Here is a 19484-nt window from a genome sequence, read left to right on the forward strand (position 1 = left end):
TATAGAGAGGGCTTAGATCTGTCCCATGCAGGCTTCCTGGTTGTTGGTTCAGATTCTGTGAGTTTTTATCAGCCAGGTTAGTTCTCTCTCTCTCTCTCTCTCTCTCTCTCTCTCTCTCTCTCTCTCTCTCTCTCTCTCTGTGTGTGTGTGTGTGTGATGTCGTTGATCCCCCCACCGGCATTCTACAGTCCACAGACCCAGAGAGGGTAGATAAGAAGGAGGGCCCAAGGGGAGAATACATGGATCTCCCCAAGAAGGAGAAATCAAGGAGATCTCTTGGGTAGACTGGGGTCATGTAGGCATGGGAACATGAGGGATTGCACTAGGGGAGATGGGGGAGTGGTACTAAAAGAAATTACTAGAAAGGAGGTTTTTCTGGGTCAGGTAGAAGCAAAGGAAACTCCCATGAATCTATAAGGATGGCCCCAGCTAAGACACCTAGCAATAGTAAATACGTAGCCTGAACTAGCCATCCCTTGAGATGAGTGACTACCCCAATTGTCATCAGAGAACCTTCATCCAGTAACTGATGGAAACAGATGCAAACATTAGCTAAGCTTGAGGAATCCTGATGAAGAGAGGGACTCCTTGTTTTAACTAATGATCATGGCATTTTTTTCTTTGGAACACAAAAAGGCTAAGACAGAAAGAATGTCCAGAATTAACTTCGGTGCTCCACCAGTATTTCCTGAGTCTGCTATGAGCCCAGCACTGCATGGACATGGAGACTGTGACAGTCCCTCCCTTGAGTGTCTCCATCCTAAGGGGCGGGTGTGGATAACAGCAAATACATCAACAAAAAATGAGTGTCTAGTAGAAAATGAGTCCTTAATCCCAGCACTCCGGAGGCTGAGGCAGGAAGATTGACATGAGTTCAAGGTCAGCCTGTGCTACGTAGTGAATTCTGGACCAGCCTGGGCAATAGAGTGATACTTTGTCTCAACAATAGAAATAGGAAGAGAAGGAAGTGGGAGACGGTAATAATGATAAGCCCAAATGAGGGAGCATAGGAAGACAGGGGATATTTTCAGTGTGAGTCTTCATTTGATCAACTAATTTAAATAAAAATACCAAGAGCGGATATAATCCTACTGATGGCCAGGATTGTTTTTACAATTGTTTGTCTGTGTGTTCTGAGTGTGAGCTCCTACATGAGATGAGTGTGCACATGCAGATCAGAGGACAAATTGTAGGAGTCTGTTCTCTCTTTCCAACATGTGGGTCTTTGCAGCAGGTAATGTTAGCTACTGAACCATCTCATCAGTCAACCATACATTATTTGATCAGAGATCTGAATGAAGAGATGGAGACAACTGTGTGTGGGTACAAGGCAGGGGAGTTGGTGCAAGTGTGTGGGTATAAGGCAAGTGTCAATACCCCGTGGCTGAAGTCTATTTGGTATTTTAAGGGAAGAGCCAGCGTGGATGGAGCAGATTGCATGGGGGTTGGGGATCAAGTATGTCAGCCATTGCAGACTGAAATAAACACATCCCTGGAGGCACAGTGTTGTTAGATACCCAAGGCATCTATACCAGACAGCAATTCATAAATTAGCTCACAGGTCTTCTCTACATGAGTCTAGGAACCTCTGTAAACCTCATGCATACACTTTTCTTCCTGGGCAAACAGATATAGTTTTACAGGCCACAGTGGACCTAGCTTGTGAGTGCATTCCTCCAAGTTGCTAATACCCCAGATAGCTACAAAGCACCTGGTCAGGAGATGGGGCTGCCTTGCAAACAGAACTCATGTGGCCCCCAATCCAAAGGCAGGCATTCCCCTAGACCCAGAGGAAGACGGGAAATAAACTGAGTCAACAAGCCGGTGTCATACCCTTGACCATTTAGCACTAATCAAGAGGTGGGACAAGGACAAGGGATGATGGAGAAGAAGGTGGCTCAGCCTCCAGATCGCTTCTTCCAGCTCAGGCTGTGGCTGGGGGCAGCCAGCGCCAGCTCGCAGCTGGCCATAGACAAATGGGTCACTGCAAAGCCCCAGCTGTATTCAGCCAATGGGGTGACCTCTTCCACCCACTAGCTACACAAAATCCAGCAGTTGCCACCACTTGCTGCTTCCCCAGCCCTGCTTTAGCTCTTTGAATGGGCTAACAATGATTGAAAGGGAAGTGGCCTGGCTGCCTCTGCCTAATAACTGACAGCAGCTCTCCAGGGGTGTGAGCTCAGTGGAGGGCTGGACAAGGCAACAGGGGGACAGGACGTTGCAGTGCAACCAAAGAAGTTTCATCCAGAGGGAAAATGGGGATGTTGTGGGAAAGAGTGGGGCTAACCAGCCTTTGGGATGATGGGAGCGTGATCTTTGAGGAAGTCTCCCTGGAGGAAAGCGTGTAACAGATGAACATGAAGGCACCAGTGGGGACATCTGGAGGGTGAGCAGAAAGGCGTGGGAGGAAGGTCACATGAGAAGCGCAAGGGAAAGTCCAGAGATAGAAGAAAAAGGGGTGAACTCTGGGGCTCAGAGCAGCTTGTGGCTTCGGAAGAACAAAGCAAGGGCCCGTCGTATAATAGTTACACTCTAACTCTGAAGAGCAAAGTGGTGTTCAGACTGTGATGGGCACTGGGGGCTTTGCCAAACTGACATGAAGGAATCCTAGTGGAATCTGGGGGAGGGCAGTAGCTCAGAGATCCCCTTTTGTAATTCATGAACCCAGGTGTCATTTGGGTGGCAGTAGCTCAGAGGTCCCCTTTTGTAATTCATGATCGCTGTGGGCAAGAGAAAAGTTGGCTGAAGCAGGAGGATACTGCAGCAAGGCAAAGAAACTTAACCATGGTCTGGACCATGGTGTGATAAGTGCAGGATGTGCTGAAGACCTGGGGAGCAGAGAGAGCAGGGCCAACAAGGTGGAAACCAAGGGCAACTCCCAGGTCTGCAGACTGGGAAACAGATCAGACAGAGGCGGGATTTGTTCAGAGAAAACGGGAAGCAGACCCACAGAAGAAGGAGATGCATCTGTAGGAAGCTACAGGAGACAATCAGAGCAACATGAGATCAGGGAGAGGCCAGACAAAGCTGGACATTATGATATCACGGTCCTCCATACATGGGTGATAGTTAGAGCCTGTAGAGGAATTCTCTGGGGAGTGCATGGTGATTGACGGAGAATGCCATGGGCAGGAGAATGAGGAGTTTGCACAGGAGTTTGAGAATGAACAGAAAGAAACCAGGCAGCACCGGGTCCTGGGAACCCAGTGGAGAGGGCAGGAGAAGATGCCAGTCGGATGGGCCAATCGATGGCAGAGGCAGGCAGAGACTGGAAGCAGAGACACATGTAGAAATGTCTATCACTGATACCTAAGGCAAAACAAACACAAAAAAACAGGTGTCACAAACCTCTGTACCCATCATTGCAGTTCCCTCTGCTCTGGGTGAAGGCACAGACGTAAATCCCAAGAGTCACTCAGTGTAGTGTTTATCAATGGATAATCCAAGGAATAGAGCCCATGAGATGGAAAATGCATGTGCATACACACACACACACACACACACACACACACACACTCATGCACACACCTCCATCCAATCGTACAGCACACGTTCATACACAAAGAGTCTACGATGGAATGAGTCTTTGGAGGCACTGTGCTTCTCATTCCCATGTTAGAATTTACAATGCAGTTAGCACAGTTATGCCCCAGGAAAGTCCACTGTAAGGACACGTTTAACCTCATCATCACCTAAATGTGGGATCCCTTTGCATCCCCTGTTGGCCTCCCCAAGGTTGGCATCTGCAAAGTGCTCTCTGGAAACCTCAATGTTGGGGGAGAAGGGAGGGCATCTAACTGGTGAGATGCCTGCATCTGGCAAGCCACAGGGAAAAGGCTTCCTCACCCAGCCTTGAGATTAAAAAAAAAAAAAACTACTTTGGTCTGTTCCCTTGTTTGTTCACTGATTTAAACTATGAGATACCTACTGTGCGGTAGTGCAGCCCAGCAGGTGGCAAGGGTGGTTTGTTTGGGAAAAACGAGGGTTGAAGAGGACCAGGAAGACACTCTTTGCCTGTGTGTACTCTTGTCATAGAGAATACGGTTACTCTAGTCATCAGCCAGTCGCTGACCTCTTGGCAGGGATGAGGAAGGAAGGGTCACTGTGAGTCAGGCCTCTACCCTCCAAAAGGTTATGGGGCTCAGGAGACTCTTGGCAGTATGTGAAATATCAGGTGAGTCCTAGTGAGGGTCCTATGAGAGTGAGAGTTCTTCCTGCAAACAGTGGAATCCCATCCCAGTGTGGTTATAACTGCTACCATTTATTAACCGCTTACTGTGTGCCGGGCACTTTATATAACAACAATGTAGTAATCGCTAACTCTTGAGCTCCTACTACACACAACCACTTTTCTCAGTTGCTTCCACCTGCAAAGTTCTGACTCATGTGGCCTCCCAACAATGTAAGTAAGGAGGTACTTACATTCATCTGATTTCCACAGCTGGGACAAAAATAGACTGTTAAAAAGGAGAAGAGGATTGGTTCGTTGCTTTAAAGGCTTCACTCCATGGTTGCTTGGATACATTATTCCTTGGTCCAGGGTGAGGCAGAACATCATTTATAGCATTCTGTGGAGTAGAAGTGGTTCACGTCATGATGACCAAGAAGCAAAGAGAGAAAAAGGAAGAGTCGTGGCCCAATGTCTTCTAGGCAGGGATACAGATTTCAGGCAGGTTTTCACTTCAATATCTCCTTTAAGGGACACCCTCGATGACCTCGCTTCCTCCTACTATACCCCATCTCCTAAAGGTCCAATCACTTTAGGCTATAACCAAGCCTTTGACACATGGAGTGTGAAGCATATTTAAGATCCGTACCACATGCCAGACATGGTGATGTGTGCCTGTAAGCCCTAAATTCAGGAAGCATCGCCAAGCAGATTAAGCCAAACATCTCATTCCCATGATAAGAAAAGCAAGGCACTGAAAGATGACATTTCTTGTACACGGCCATAGCTAGCAAACCGCAGGGTTCAGTTCTGGCCCCAGATAGCCTGATTCCCCCAGCTATGACTGTTTTAAATGCTGTATTCTTTGACCATTAAAAATATCCTACTAGTACTTGATCTTGGATTGCTTCAGTCTGGACCCACAGCATTAATGATGTCACCCTGGGACCTCCAATATTATATATGTACTTTAGTTTTCACAGCTTGTTGGCATGGGTGCAGAAAACAATGCTGATTTGTAGAGAGCTGCTGGAGATGCCTGAATCCAGGGGTTCTCACCCCTAAGTTCATTCTCCCAGATGTGTGGTCTCTTGGCACTCAGTCTGCTGTCAATTTTACAAATTAGAGTAGAAGTTGACAGATTTCCCAGTTACATCCTAGGCAAATGTCCATACAACTGCTATCAGAGGCGATGGGTACTGACCGTGGTGCTGAAATTCCATCCTGCCTCTTTTGGCTAATGGAGAAGTCCAAAGGATCCCCAAAGAGGTGCAATCTTGGCTGGAGCAGAGAGAAGGGAATCTTGAGAATGTGTGGATAACAGTAAGCATTTTGCTAATCCATATTCATCAGTTGGAGTAATATCAGTGCATAACTGAGGAGTATCAGTCCTAGCCAGAGTCACGGATATATTTGTTGACCTGTTTCCAGAGCTTTGACCTTCAGCGTCCCTGGACTCAGGGCCAAGCAAACTTAAAAATGGTTCTTCTGTTCAAAGTTGGACTCCGAGGAATCTTTACCTGACCTAGGGTCACGGTCTTGAGTCTCAAGTGGGTCAAGTTCATGTGCGCTGTTCTGCGATCACATACCGCAGCCCAAAGCTAGAGCTGCAGATTTCCAAGTACAGAATGGGCCAGGACCCTCCCTCCCTATGGGCGGGATGACCAAACAGCAGTGCCCTTGATCTAGAAACGGCAGAGGGCAGACCTCCAGCTGAGAGGCACATCCCATCCCCCATAACCCCTTGACAGCAATGCAGATCCCCACACACAAGACCCTTAAGTCACTCCTAATTGAAGGGCTTGTCAAGCCCTCTGTGCATTGTGGATCTAATTAAGTTCCAACATAGTATCAAATTAAATTCTTTTATTAAACATTTATCTTCAGATTCCAGAGTGTCACAACACCACATTGTTTTTAGTGACAGAAATGTAAACAGTCTTTACCACCAGCAAAGTGCAGGCCAAAGGCAGTGGCGGGACACCCCTTCCTAGAGACCATCCTTCCTCAGAAAAGATGGCAGAGGCCCAGGTGGTGCCTCCCTGAGGACCTGCATCTATCGCGCACGCACACATGCCCCCCCCCACACACACACGCAATGACCAATACAACAAGCAGCTCAACTTCCCTGGGCTCTTTGGATCAGCAGCATACTTCCTCAGCAATGTATTTTGTGTCTCAGAAACCCCTTTCTTCTGCAAGGTCAGTCCTGTTCCTGTCTGTACAAGGGCTGCTTCTGGGACCAAAACTCTTTAAGTCCTCCACTTTCTCATTGCCCCACAGATAGTGAAGCCTGCAGAGCTGAGAATCTCTCTTTCTTATCTTAGCTCCATCCCTAGCCTGAAGCCTGGTTTGGAGAGGATGGCCCATGTGCATTTAACCAATTTGTGAATCAACAATGAGAGAGAAAGCCTTGCCCCCTGCTTCTATTCTCTTTCTCTTCCCCCACGGATAGCCAGGTCCTGGGGGGGAGGGGCTAGTTCCTACCAGAGAGACTCATAAAAGACCCATCTTTTCATGGTATAAACAGCTATGGGAGCAAAGGGGAGCATTAACATTGAAGACATCATGAGCTCTCTGGAGGAAGACAGTCTTCCACCAAGATGATCAGTCTGGATTTTTTTAATTGGCTAGAAACCCTGTGACTTACACTCCTGTCATTTTTTTTCTAGATTCAGCAGGGTCCACCATGTTGGCATAGAAACTATTATTTGCATCAGCTCAGAGATCAATTTGCATGTATATTCCCATCTTTAACCCACACAAGAAACCATAAAGCAAATCATATTAATATCCTGCTTTACAATAATGAAGGAAAGCCTCTCAGGGTAAGCGCCTTGCCCATGGCTCTATGCCCTGGTGTTACCCATAGTGTGGGTCCTGAGTCTATCAGCCCTGGTGTTTCCCATAGCGTGGGTCCTGAATTTATCAGCCCTGGTGTTACCCATAGCGTGGGTCCTGAGTCTACCAGCCCTAGTGTTTCCCACAGCGGGGGGGGGGGGGGGGTCCTGAGTCTACCAGCCCTGGTGTTTCCCATAGTGTGGGTCCTGAGTCTATCAACAGAGAAAATTTGCCAGCCTCATCACTTGAAGAGTAGGCACATTCAAAATCTGAAGGACTGATATGACCCTCAAATCAGGTTCTATATGAAGTACTGGCCAGACCTGGGGTGGGGGCTGGTGAAGGATTAAAAGCATTTAAAACTCCCAACCCATGGAGGAGGGACAGAGTATGGAGTCCAATCCCCGTCCTTGATGCAGTTGCATTAGGCAAGCAGCGCATGAACTCTGAAATAACAAGACAAGGCAGCAACCCAAAGTGTCCCAAGGCGACCTAGGGATTAATCACTAGATCAGTAATCTTGAAGGTAAAGGCAGAGATAAAAGGAAGAATGCAACCCCAGGCTGTAAGGCTCATTGAGGGCTTCTCAGAATCAGGCTCATGGATGGAGAAAAATACAGATTTCCAGCCACTGTGAAACCTTCCCTTCCACTTCTCTAAGAGGCAGGCAGCCAACTTCTGCTTAAATACCTCTAGGAATAGGTAACTCACCTCCTAGGGAGGCCACTCCAGAGACCCTAACACCTACCCACATACTGACCTAACATCTCCTTGGCCCATGGCCAGGCTAAGAGGAGCCAATGGAGGGAAAAATGGGTGTTCGTTTTGCTTCTTAAAGTCTGTACCCTGGGCTCCTCACCTGGTTGCAGCCCTGCCCTGTGCATGCCACCTGTGACTCCCAATTCTGCTCTCCAGAAGGAAAACAACTGTTTTAGATGGAAAAGAGGAGAGAGTTTCCCTTGTTTGGGAAAGAAAGCATTAGGGACAAAGGGACGGAAAGCTCTGGGCCTGGCTAAACATAGCACTGTGCAGGAAGCCACGTGAAGTCTGGAGGTTGTGAGCGGGTCCTTGGCTTGGGAGCATTGGTTGACATTATTCCTGGGAAGAAAATATGTCTGCTTCCACCAGATAGGAAACCAACAGCAGAATCCAGCTTGGAGAGCCAATGAGTTTTGTTGGGGTTGCCAGAGTATAGGTGAGGGGTTACTTACAGGAGCATAAATGACCTAAAGACAGCTGCATCCCTCTGGAAATGAGCACAGTGCACAGCCTCCAGGCAGCTCACCAGGTGGGAGAGGGTCTGAGCCTCTTTTAGGCAGCTGGGCTGGTCTCTGCTGTTTCCAGACAGCTCAGTTTATCTGAGAGTGTCTCTCAGCAGTCCTTGCTGCTTATATAACACTTGGGGAAAGCAGTCCAATGAATCTGATCAGTTTCAGGGACTTCCTGAAGTCTTTGTTTTGTCTTATTCCTGGGTTTAAGGAGCTTTCCTATGGGATGGAATGGTTCACTTGCCTTTAGAATGGCCTGTGTCAGATGGGCATCCCAAACTTTGGGGCCTCGTTGTATAAGCTGTTTTCCCCATAAACACCAGTAGTGTACGCAGTGTCTGGCCATGGCCCAGCTCTCTGATAAATACGCTGAGCCATGAAGATGAACTGAAGGGAGTCTGTGGTCAGCAGCTTCGGGTAGACTAAGCAGAGGGAGGCATCTTGCATTTTCTCTATCCATGGAGAAATCTAAAGTCATTATTCTAAATTTTGCTTCCCAAATCCATTCCCAATTCAAGCCAACAGCACATCACCCCCGGTCACTGTTCAGGTCATGTTAACTCAGAGATTCCCAATTGGGCCAAAATTCATAGATAATAACTCATTAGGTCCTAAATAATCCAACCTCTGCTATTCCCTCTCAGTTAGGATACAACACACACACACACACACACACACACAGAGAGAGAGAGAGAGAGAGAGAGAGAGAGAGAGAGAGAGAGAGAGAGAGAACTCAGCCAAAATGGTGGCACCTGGAATCACAGTACTCATGAGCCTGAGGCAGGTAGATTATGAGTTTAAGGCTAGTCTGGGCTATGTAGTAACACACTGTCTCAAAAACAATTCTTTCTGAGAACCATCTGAAATGTTGAATTAAAAGATGGACTGCCTACCCAAGAGTAATAGTTCTAAAGGACAAGGGGCATGTCAAGAAGTTGGTAGAACATTTGTCATAAGAGGTGATGTAACCTGCTGTTAACTCCGTGGTCTGAAGTGTTTCGCTGTCGAGCTGGATTCCTTAGTAGACCAAATCACCTGTCACTGAAGTGTTCTGAGATAAAGCTTCATGCTTTAAAGGAGAAAGGTTGTTAAAATGAAAAAAAGAAAGAGGACAGACAGGGAGGTGACCAAGACTCTGGCTCTACTGCGAGGTCACAGCTGCCAAACACACAGCCTCCCATGATAGAACTACGGCTGGTGATACAGAGCAGCATCTACCTACTAACGTCCTGCTCTCAGGACTCTGGAAATGACAGCATCATCTGAATAGGCCTGTTCATATGTTGTCAGTGTCCACAGGTCCTGTGACAACCTGGAGAATACTCTAGGCACCTAACAATGTGATCTCTGGCCTTCCCCTGCCCACCATAAGCTTGTTGAGGAGAAGGGCTCCATGTGTCCATCCTGCCACTGTGGAGTTTCTGCGAGCTGAGAAGCTCTGGTGGAGCCCTTGCAATGCCGGGTTTTGTGCAGTTTCCACAGGTGTGCCTGTCTCAAAGCTCAGGAGGTGAAGGCCCAGAGAGGTGCCACTGTGCAACCTGAAGACTAAGCACCAATGATCACTGCCCTCCAGTGGCAGACGCTGAATTGAATGGAACTGTATTTAGAGAGAAGCGACCTGATGTCCTTTCATGCCTGTGACAAATACAAGTGGCGTCATGGGGGTGCTTTCGTCTGTCTCCTACCCTGTGTGAATCCCCTCTACCCCTTAGGAATGGGACCTGGGGTTGTCTAGGGTTAAGCTCCCATGATATGGGTTCATTCCATCTCTCAGAGACCAGTTCGGAGTCCGCTCCACCCCCAGTGTATGAGGCTGTGATTAGAGATCTCAAAGTTCTGGTTCTTGAACCCTCCAAGTTCTCAATTCTGCTGAGATCAGGCTCCTACCAACTCATGCATCATGGAAAGCCACCAGCTGACCTCCCCTTCTTGTGCCCAGGAACCCCACCCCTACCCATCCCCCAGCATGGCTCTATCATCTCCAGGAGCCTCTTGTAGGATCTCCAAACCTCTTCCCTGGGGTCTGCTGCCTTCTTCCCTTGTTGGAGGTCATATCCACAACAGTCTTATGCCCCCTGCTAACTTCCTTTATCCAAGGCTGGCTTACTTGGTCCATATCCAGCCATCCCTCCTACTTCTTTCCAGCACTCATGACAGCAGCTAGCACTGGATGACAGTAAAATTGATCCAAAACAAAAGTTGACAGGGACACTGGGACCTTACTTGATTCACCCAACAGTAAGTTGCTCAGTAAGTATTTAATGAGTACCTACTGCATACCCTGAGAATCCAGCTGATTTTCTCCTGTAAAATGTATTTTTAAATGTGTTTAATATTAAATTTCATAAAAGACTACTTTAACCAGTAACAAAAATGTAGAGACCGCCTGGGGACTGGGAATAAATATTTGCAAAGTATCTATCAGATAAAGAATTCAGATATAACTCAGTAACAAGAAAATGTTGCCTAATTTTAAAATGAGCACTGGGTTTCTGTAGACATTTCTGAAAAGAGACTATACAAGCGGCCAGTAGGTCCATGCCAAGTGTTCAATTTTACTAACTACCAAAGAAATGCAAATAGAAAACACTGGAAGGTCCCACCTCATGCTTGTAAAGATGACTGCTAGCAGAAGGACCAAAGGTAACAGGTGTTGGCGAGGGTGAGGAGAAAAGTGACCCCACATGCGCTGAGTGGGGATGGTAGAGACAGACAACCATCATGGAAGACAGTATGGAGGTTCCTAAGCAAAGTACACGAGTCAGCACACCCTTCCCAGAAGGCACTCAGGGAGATAAAAGGGAGATAAAATCACCAGCTGGTAAAGATGTCTGCACCCACGCTCTCAAGAGCATCATTGACAGGAGCCACGGTATGAAACACCATAGGGTATCTGTCAGTGACCAGCTGCCTACAGAGACCATGAAGCAGTTGGGTATGGTGATGTACGCCTTTAATCCCGGTCCCTGGGAGGCTGAGGCAGGTGGATCTCTACAAGCTTGAGGTTAACCTGGGCTACACAGTGAGACCTTGTCTCAAAAAAGGGGGGGAGAAAGAGAGAGAGAAAGAGAGAGAGAGAGAGAGAGAGATTGTAAAAGCCTATAATCTACTCTGGAGGTAGAAGCAGGAGGCTCCAGAGTTGAAGGAAAGTCTCAGCTAGACAGCAAATTCAGGCCAACCTGGGCTATGTGAGACACTATCTCTAAAGAGGAGATAGGAAGAAATACAGGAGGGAAACCATGAGATTGTACACAGTGGTCTATCTTCAGCCTTTTAGAAAGAGACCCTGCTGTCTCTTTGCAAAGACACAATGCAGATGAGACTGGAGGATAATACGCTAAGGAAAATAACCCAGTCACTAAGGGAAAATTATTGCAAGATCTCACTTACATGTAAAATCCTTAAAAATTAAAATACAAACAAGATTGCCCATATAGAACTAGAGAATAAAATAGTGACCCCTGAGTGCCACAGTGACTAATGATGTGGTTGTACTCCGACCTCTGCTCCACAGAGACCCTGGACCCGGGAAGGGCCAGGCACGGTGGTACATGTTTGTAACCCAGAGCTGGAGGGGCAGAGGGAGGCAGATCCTTGAGGCTACCAGCCTCAAGGTCTAGCCAATCAGGGAGCGCAGGTTCAATGAGAGACCCTGTCTCAAAAACATAAAATCTAAAGCATTCAAGAAGACACGCAATGTTGACCTCTACCCTACACATGCACGCGCACACACACACACACTAATCAAATACAAAAAGAGACTACATCATAATTTTATTCTATAAGATTACATGTGTCTATTACATGTTTCTTTTAACTAGAGCTTACTTCTCTCCCATTGAACAACTCTGAAGGCAAACTTTCCAATTGGTTAGGTGGACACCTCATGCTGGTGAGGGTCTAGACACACTCTCTCATTCTGCCATGACACTACAGCCCGTTCTCAAGATTGCCTGTGGGTCCAAGATGGCAGCCAGAGCTCTATAGTCCACAAGGCCCTGAAAAAAGGGCTGAGAAGTGCCCATCCTGAAGGGCATTCCTAAAGTTATCCCCAAATATCTCATTGGACAAAATCAGGTCACATGACCACCCCTAACTGCAAGGAAAGCTGGGAATGAAAGTCTATATTCTGGGAAGTCGTGTATCCAGGCAAGGCTTGGAAAGATGGAGAAAACAGGGTGTTAGCAAATTGCCAGCCATGTCTGCCACAGAGAAGGATGGAGACCAAGATACTGAGGTTGACATGCCTCATCAGGTCAGAAGATGGAGCAGCCCTGACACACTGAAGCTGCTGAGAACCCTTCCCTACCTCAGACAAACACTTCCTGAGCTCAGTGCCTCCCATTCCTCTGCCTGGCTTTGCAGTTTCACCATGAGCACAGGTAGAAAGGACTTGAGCATTCTCAGAGTTGGTACTCTTGGGGGTCCTGGAACCAATCTCCTATGGAAACCAAGGGGCAACCTAGACACTCTCTAAATTAATCATATCTGTTTTTATCTTTGAGAAACCATCAAAATAATATAATGCAACTATTATAGATTTTTATGTAGTTTGATTTTATGATTAATTCGATTTTAAAATTGTTCAGTATTTGTGTGTGTGTGTGTGTGTGTGTGTGTAGCAGTGTTGGGGGAGGCAGTGCATGTGCCTCTATGTGTGCATGCTTGTGGAGGTCAGAGGTCAAAGCAAGGTGACTTCCTTAACGGTTCCCCACCTTAGTTTAGTTTATTTTTTGTTTTATTTTTAGTTTTAGAGATAAGGTCTCACTATATAAACTTAGCTGTCCTGGAACTCGCTCTGTAGACCAGGCTGGCCTCTAACTCACAGAGATCCACTTGCCTCTGCCTCCCAAGTATTGGGATTAAGGGCATGCACGACCACACCTGATTCTCCAACCTTAGTTTTCAGACGGGTTCTCTCACTGAGCTCAGAGGTCACCAGCTGGCTCTACTGGCAAACTCCAGGGATGTGCCTGTGTCTGTCCCTACACCTGGATTTCACACTGGTCCTGGGGATCCAAGCTCAGGTCCTCGCTCTTGCATCATAGGCGTTTTACCATCTAAGCCCCTAATTTTTCTGTTTTTGTTTGTTTGTTACTGGTAAGAAGCAATGGTACAAAAACCATGTTTCATTACGGCGTTTCCACATGCACCGTGGACTGTACTCACACCCACCCCCATTACCTTCTTCTCACTCCTCCATCTTCCCACTTGTCTCCTTCCTTTTCCATCCATGTAGGCCTACCTCTTTCATGTTTTTTTTTCATTAGATTCCGCATATGAAATAAAATCCATGATATTGGGGCTGGAGAGATGGCTCAGTGGTTAAGAGCACTGACTGCTCTTTCAAAGGTCCTGAGTTCAATTCTCAGCAACCCCATGGTGGCTCACAACCATCTGTAATGAGGTCTGGTGCCCTCTTCTGGCCTGCAGGCATACACACAAACTGAATATTGCATACATAATAAATAAATATTTTTAAAAAAAAATCCATGATATCTTTCGCCCTGTATCCAGCTTATTTTAGTCAACCTGATGATCTCCAGGGCCATTCATCCTGAAAAACACATCATTTCATTCCTTTTTATACCCAAATAAAGTTCCAGCATGCATATGTACCACCTTTTGCATTTCATGCCGCACTTACCTGTCATCCGCTGATGGGCATCTATGCTGAACCCGGAGTCTGGTTATTGTGAATGGTACAATTACAGGCACGAGTTTATGAGCTGTACGTGCAGCCTGGCTTATTGGTGTCAGTCTCTTGTTTGTGGAACTCACCTGCCTTCACAGGTAGGACACCTAGAACCCATCCACGTTCATTGCTCCCTAGCAACCCATCCTGCTCCTGAACTACAAGGTGACAGGAAAGGTGGTCCCTTCCTGGCTTGCCTCAGTGACAAGCAGTGCTGCTAGAAACACTGCATGAGTCTTCCTGTAGCTTCACGCAGGGGCTTCCCCACGCCACACTTCTGGAAGAATCGCTGAGTGTGATATGAACACACAGTTCAGTTCTCTCAAGTAGACTTTTCAAGAGGGACACGCAGAAACATCTCTCACCCCAGGGATCTAGTATTTGGTATGATGCTCATTTGTTTAGGAGGATGGAGATGTGTCCTGTGCTGTCTTCCCACTTGTTCATGTAGGCACACTCAGAGATTCATGAATTCTTCATGTGTGATAAACTTTTCCCAGGAGAAAACTTTTTAAAATTTTTTAGATTTATTTATTTTTATTTTATGTGTAAAAATGGGGGGGGGGTGTGCGCGTGCGCGCGCGCACATGTGCGTGCAGCCTCGGGGTGCCTGTTGCCCTCAGCGGTCAGAAGAGAGTATCAGCTTTCCTGAGACTGGAGTTATGGGTAGTTGTAAGCCCCCATGTGGGTGCTAGAAATTAAACCCAGCTTCTCTACAAGAGCAGCCAGTGCTCTCCAGCCCCAGAGACAACATTTTTCAGGGAAAAAAAGCCACATGTTGTGTTAAATGAAGCCAGCAGTGATGAAATGTACACATGAGCATCTTAGAATCAAGGAAAATATGGTATCTTCGGGGAAGTCTAGAAGGCAGTCTGCTCTTGAGATTACAGATTTGACTCGTTTTTTGATAACACCAAGACAGAACAAGATCAAAGCATGTGCAAAATATCCCACAGCCTCATCTGTCAGGCCCAAATGTGTCCACCAGGGTCCTTGCAGTGTGGGCATCACCTGGGAACTTAACAGAAACACAGTCCTCTGGCCCCTCCCTATCCATCTTAGGGGACTCTGAGGAATTTCTAAGCCTATGTAATCTAATCACTACTCAGGAGAGCAGAGAAGAAAAGAGTCTTTTCAGCTGAGGACAATGGAACAGTGTCAAAGAAGGCTAGGCCTAGGCATGGAGACACGTGTCTATATGTCAGCACCCAGAAGGCTGGGGAGGGAGTTTAAGAAGTTCAAGGCTAGCCTGGGCCACATATCAACAACGACTCAAGAAAGGGGAGGAGAAAAGAAGGAAGAAGAGAAGGAGGACAAAAAAGGGTGAAGAAATAGAGGGAAAGGAGGAGGTGGAGGAGAAGAAAAAGAAGAAGGTGGCGAAGATGAGGATGGCAAAGAAGACAAAAGAAAGAAAATAAGAGCCGGGGAACAGTGGTGCAAGTCTTTAATCCCTTAATTACAGCACTGTCCAGAGTCAGAGGCAGGCAGGTCTCTGTGATCCCTGTATGCCAGCCTGTTCTACAAAGGGAGTTCCAGGTCAGCCAGAAACTGTGACACAAAGAAACCCTGTCTCTAAAACAAAAGGAGAAGGAGGCAGCATTTACTGGATACTTAGGAACTACCAGGGACCCTCACTTCTGTTATCTCAAGTCTTTCGTTTGTTTTATTTTGTTTTGCTTTTGTTTTGTTTTCCGAGACAGAGTTTCTCTGTGTAACAGCCCTAGCTGTCCTGGAACTAGCTCCCGTAGATCTAGCTGGCCTTGAACTCACAGAGCTCCACCGGCCTCTGCCTCCCGAGTGCTGGGATTAAAGGCGTGTGCTATCGCAAGTCTTAAGAGTTGGCCCTCGGAACTACACAATGACTAATACCCCTTCCTTACACAAAGGAGACTGAGGTAGAGACTGGTCACACAACCTCTCAGATTCACACAGCAGAGCCCTGACAGAGCCAGGCTTAAAGGCCAGATCATTCTGAGTCCAGGACTCCGACCTCTTCCCACACATTTCAGGGAAAGCACTAAAGAAGTTGTTATGGAAATAAAAACCAAGACCAGATACAACAGGACAGTGTGCGAGCCATCGTTCCCACGCAGTCAGTGCTGAGAGCTGCAGAAAGTTGAACCTGTAGAGCATACAGAAAGAACAAACACCAGGAAAACAGGGAGGCAGGGCAGGCCAGAGTGACCCTACCCAGAAAGTGTCCGGCACCTCGCTGCAGCCAGCATTCGGATGTGGATTCACCCACTGGATGAGTGAGTGAATGAATGAATGAATGAATGAATGAATGAATGAATGAACAACTGAATGAGCAAGCTCACACGCTACCACATGAGTTATCACTACAGATCATCACATTCCAGCTGGTACCCAGGCTGTCCTGAAGAAGTACTTACTAGTCATGCATATCTCCCATCTCATGAGGTCTCCCCGAAATCCCACTGCCAGGGAGGTCCCTGCCAGGGGGACAAAAAGTCAGGAGGAGAGGTTGGAAAGCAGAGAGCAAACCATTCTCACCAAACCCTGCATTTACTTCACTTAAAAAAATTACTTGGCCAGCCTCCCCCTGGTTCCTCCTGTTCGCCCCTGCCCTCCCTTCTCTGCTCCTTCAGTCACTCACACATATGTGAAAATAAAGCCGCACCAGCCGCCCCTAATGACTGGCTTCACCAGAGCTTATTGTACCTCCAGAAACAAGGCAGCGGTTGGTGTTTTTATGGAGCTGCTCAAACTGCCATTTATCCCACTTAATACCTGCAAGCCTGAATTCCAGGGTGCCCACGAAGTTCCTGAGGGCAGAGTCCTGGCAGCCCCAGGCTCCAGCCCGGCACCCTACTTCCTCCACTTGGCCAGAAGCCATAGGGCTTTAAGGCTGGGGACATTCCCTTTATGGAGATGCCTGGCTGCTGAACCCCTTGGCCGAGTTATCCTGCAGAGCTGGGAGCCGGAGTACCTCCCCACACCTTCCCCCAAGCGCAGGGTGGAGGAGCTGCAGTGGAGATGTCTTCTCCCTGGTGGGAACTGGCCTTTGTCCCTTGTCCAGCCAGCTCCTACCCTCATCACTCTCTGCTAGTCCTCTAGAGGTATCCCATCTTCTTCACCCCCTCTATTTGTCCTACGTTTGCAGAAGGTGGTTTAACTGCAAGCTCTGGGGAAAGGATAGCTGGGAAAGGAAACAAGACTGTAGCATTTGGGAGATTCTTGGTGTAAACTCCTGCATCATAGTGGATTTTAAGCTCTTGAGAGTTATGGAGAGATACTACCAAACACCCACCTTGAGCCTGGGCAAGTGGATACTGACAAACCGCTGCCTTCAGACCCTTCTCCAGTCCTGAGACCCTTCCTCTCCCCTCCCCCCACCGCATTCCAGCACTGATTGCTCTTCCACCACAAGCTTTCCGTCCCACACCATCGACTTCAAGGCCCTAAGAATAAAACTGCATTTCTTTCATCCCTGCATCCTCAGGAAGTTACAAAGAACATAGTATACAGTTTGTGCTGCAATGTTAGTTGAAGAGTTGTGCTCCCACCAGGCCTTGCACACTCATCTAACTTGGTACATGAGACACCAACCTCTACACACTCTGTATTTTCTGCCTTATTCCCTGCACTGGGAGCCCACAGAGGCCAGAGTTCAGGCAAAGTCTACCTCAGCCATGCTGGCACCAACCAGTTGGCTAGCCCTAAAGGATGAAGCCAACTTGAAGGAATGTCATGGCCAGGCCAAGAGAGTAGGTTCTTTGAACACCTGATCCATGTGAGGCCACTGACCCCCCAAACAGGAGGAGATGGGGTGGACTGGAGGCCTGCCTCAGGAAAGCCAGGACATACCATTCCCTGTCATGATGTGTCCATTTGAATTTCCTGTGTGAATGACACCCATGTAGGTACCCACCCCCAGGAAGCCTATGTGCCACTACTGGGACAGAAGCTAGGGATCTGGGTAGCCCAGGCTCTGTCCCTGGACTCTCACAGCCTCGTCATCTGGCCTCAGAACCACCAGATTTGAGCTCACCATGGCCTCTGCCTCCCTGGGCCTGGCTACTCCTGGCTTGCTAGTGCAGGCTTTTATTCCCTAAGCTGACCCCGCCCCCAACTCCCCAGCCTCCACACTCTAGATCATCCCTGTGTAGGCAGAACTCCCCAGGTTCTCATCCTTGTTCTCTTTGAGTCCCAGAGGTACCTCTCCTCTGCCCCTCGTTGATATTAACTATCCGCAGGCCATGCCCCAGCCTCCTCCCTAACTCCCCAGCCTCTGAGACTCACTCACGTAACTCCCCACCTCTCTCTCTAGCTCCCCTCACTCCCTCACTCATTCTAACCTGCTGTCTTCCCCTCCTGAGCCATCTTGTAATTGTTCTAGGAGATCCTGAATCCATTGGACAGTCCCTCCAGGGACTAGCCCTGGCCACCTCACTTCCAAGAACCTGAACCCGGCCTGTGAGGGTGTTTGCTTTCCTAGTGGCTGAACGTTGAAATCCTGCTGTGCTTCTGTGCCAACAATTTCCAATAACTGAAGGGGGTGGCCAGAGGGACCTCTAGGATAGGGCAGGCAGAGAGGAGGGAGAGCTGGGTGCCACCATCCTTCCTCCCTTTCCTCCCAAAGATGGGCCAGAAGCTGCATTCCATTTACAAGACCTCAGTTCTGCAGCCCTGAAGCCCCTCCAGTCCCTAGTGCCCCATGCAAGTGTCTGGCAGTGCTCCCCTCCCCACATACCCCTGCTCCCCATGGTTCTAGTGCCATCACCCAGCCTGAGGCCTGGCCTCCCGGTACTATGGCTCCTGGGGCTAGTTTCACAGAACCAGAGATAAGGAAGGAAGCCACACTGACTGTGACCAAGCTCTCTCTTCTTCCAACGAGGAGGCCAGGAAGCATCTGCCGAGGCCTCTCGTGTCAAAGCGTGGCTAGACAGGGCCATCATTTAGTCTGCAGCAGCCTCATCAACCAAAGATCACACCAATAATTTCTAAAAACCAACCGATTATTTGGGGCCCATTAGCATAATTTGATGTATCGTCTGTGCATCGACTTTTCACGGGGTAGGCAGTTTCCTAACACACACTTGGCATGTGGGGAAACTAAAAAGGATGCAATTGTCTTGTCTCAAATTCTTTTGTATAATCTTTCCTGTTGCCAAGACTTTCAGGGGCACCCCCTCCTCCCCCTGAGACACCTTGACCTTGGCATTACTAGTCACCCCAGCTCTCCACACCCTTCCTGTTGCACCCCACTCTCTGACCACCGTGCCTCACCTTCTAGATCCTTCCCCTGAACCCAACAAGTACTTTACCCAACCCCCATCTACCTAAGGCTTCCTAGATCCTAATGAAATCACATACATGTGCACACATGTGTGAGAGATGCAGGGTGAGGTTTTCAGCATCTAGCTTGATCCTAGGCTGCCTAGTACCTCTGTGAGCTCAGCTCCAAAAACACACACACACACACAGTGAACTCATCTCAAAGCAGCTCCCCCAACTGTATTCTACCTGCACCCTGAATGGTGCCAGAGAT

General features: G+C 48.0%; 1 protein-coding gene and 1 long non-coding RNA gene across 3 annotated transcripts in view; one reads left to right on the forward strand and one right to left on the reverse strand.

Annotated features, from left to right (window-relative positions):
• Cacng2 (calcium voltage-gated channel auxiliary subunit gamma 2) overlaps positions 1-19484 on the forward strand; it is a 127002-nt gene that overhangs the window by 82239 nt on the left and 25279 nt on the right. The window lies entirely within an intron of this gene.
• Positions 4465-19484, reverse strand: part of LOC142843116 (uncharacterized) — a 62815-nt gene continuing 47795 nt past the window's right edge. Inside the window, exon 3 of the long non-coding RNA XR_012909560.1 lies at positions 4465-4568. This is a non-coding gene — a long non-coding RNA (uncharacterized LOC142843116). The remainder of the gene's footprint in view (positions 4569-19484) is intronic.

Source organism: Microtus pennsylvanicus, chromosome 2 (assembly GCF_037038515.1).
Source record: "Microtus pennsylvanicus isolate mMicPen1 chromosome 2, mMicPen1.hap1, whole genome shotgun sequence".
NCBI classification, from domain to species: Eukaryota; Metazoa; Chordata; class Mammalia; order Rodentia; family Cricetidae; genus Microtus; species Microtus pennsylvanicus.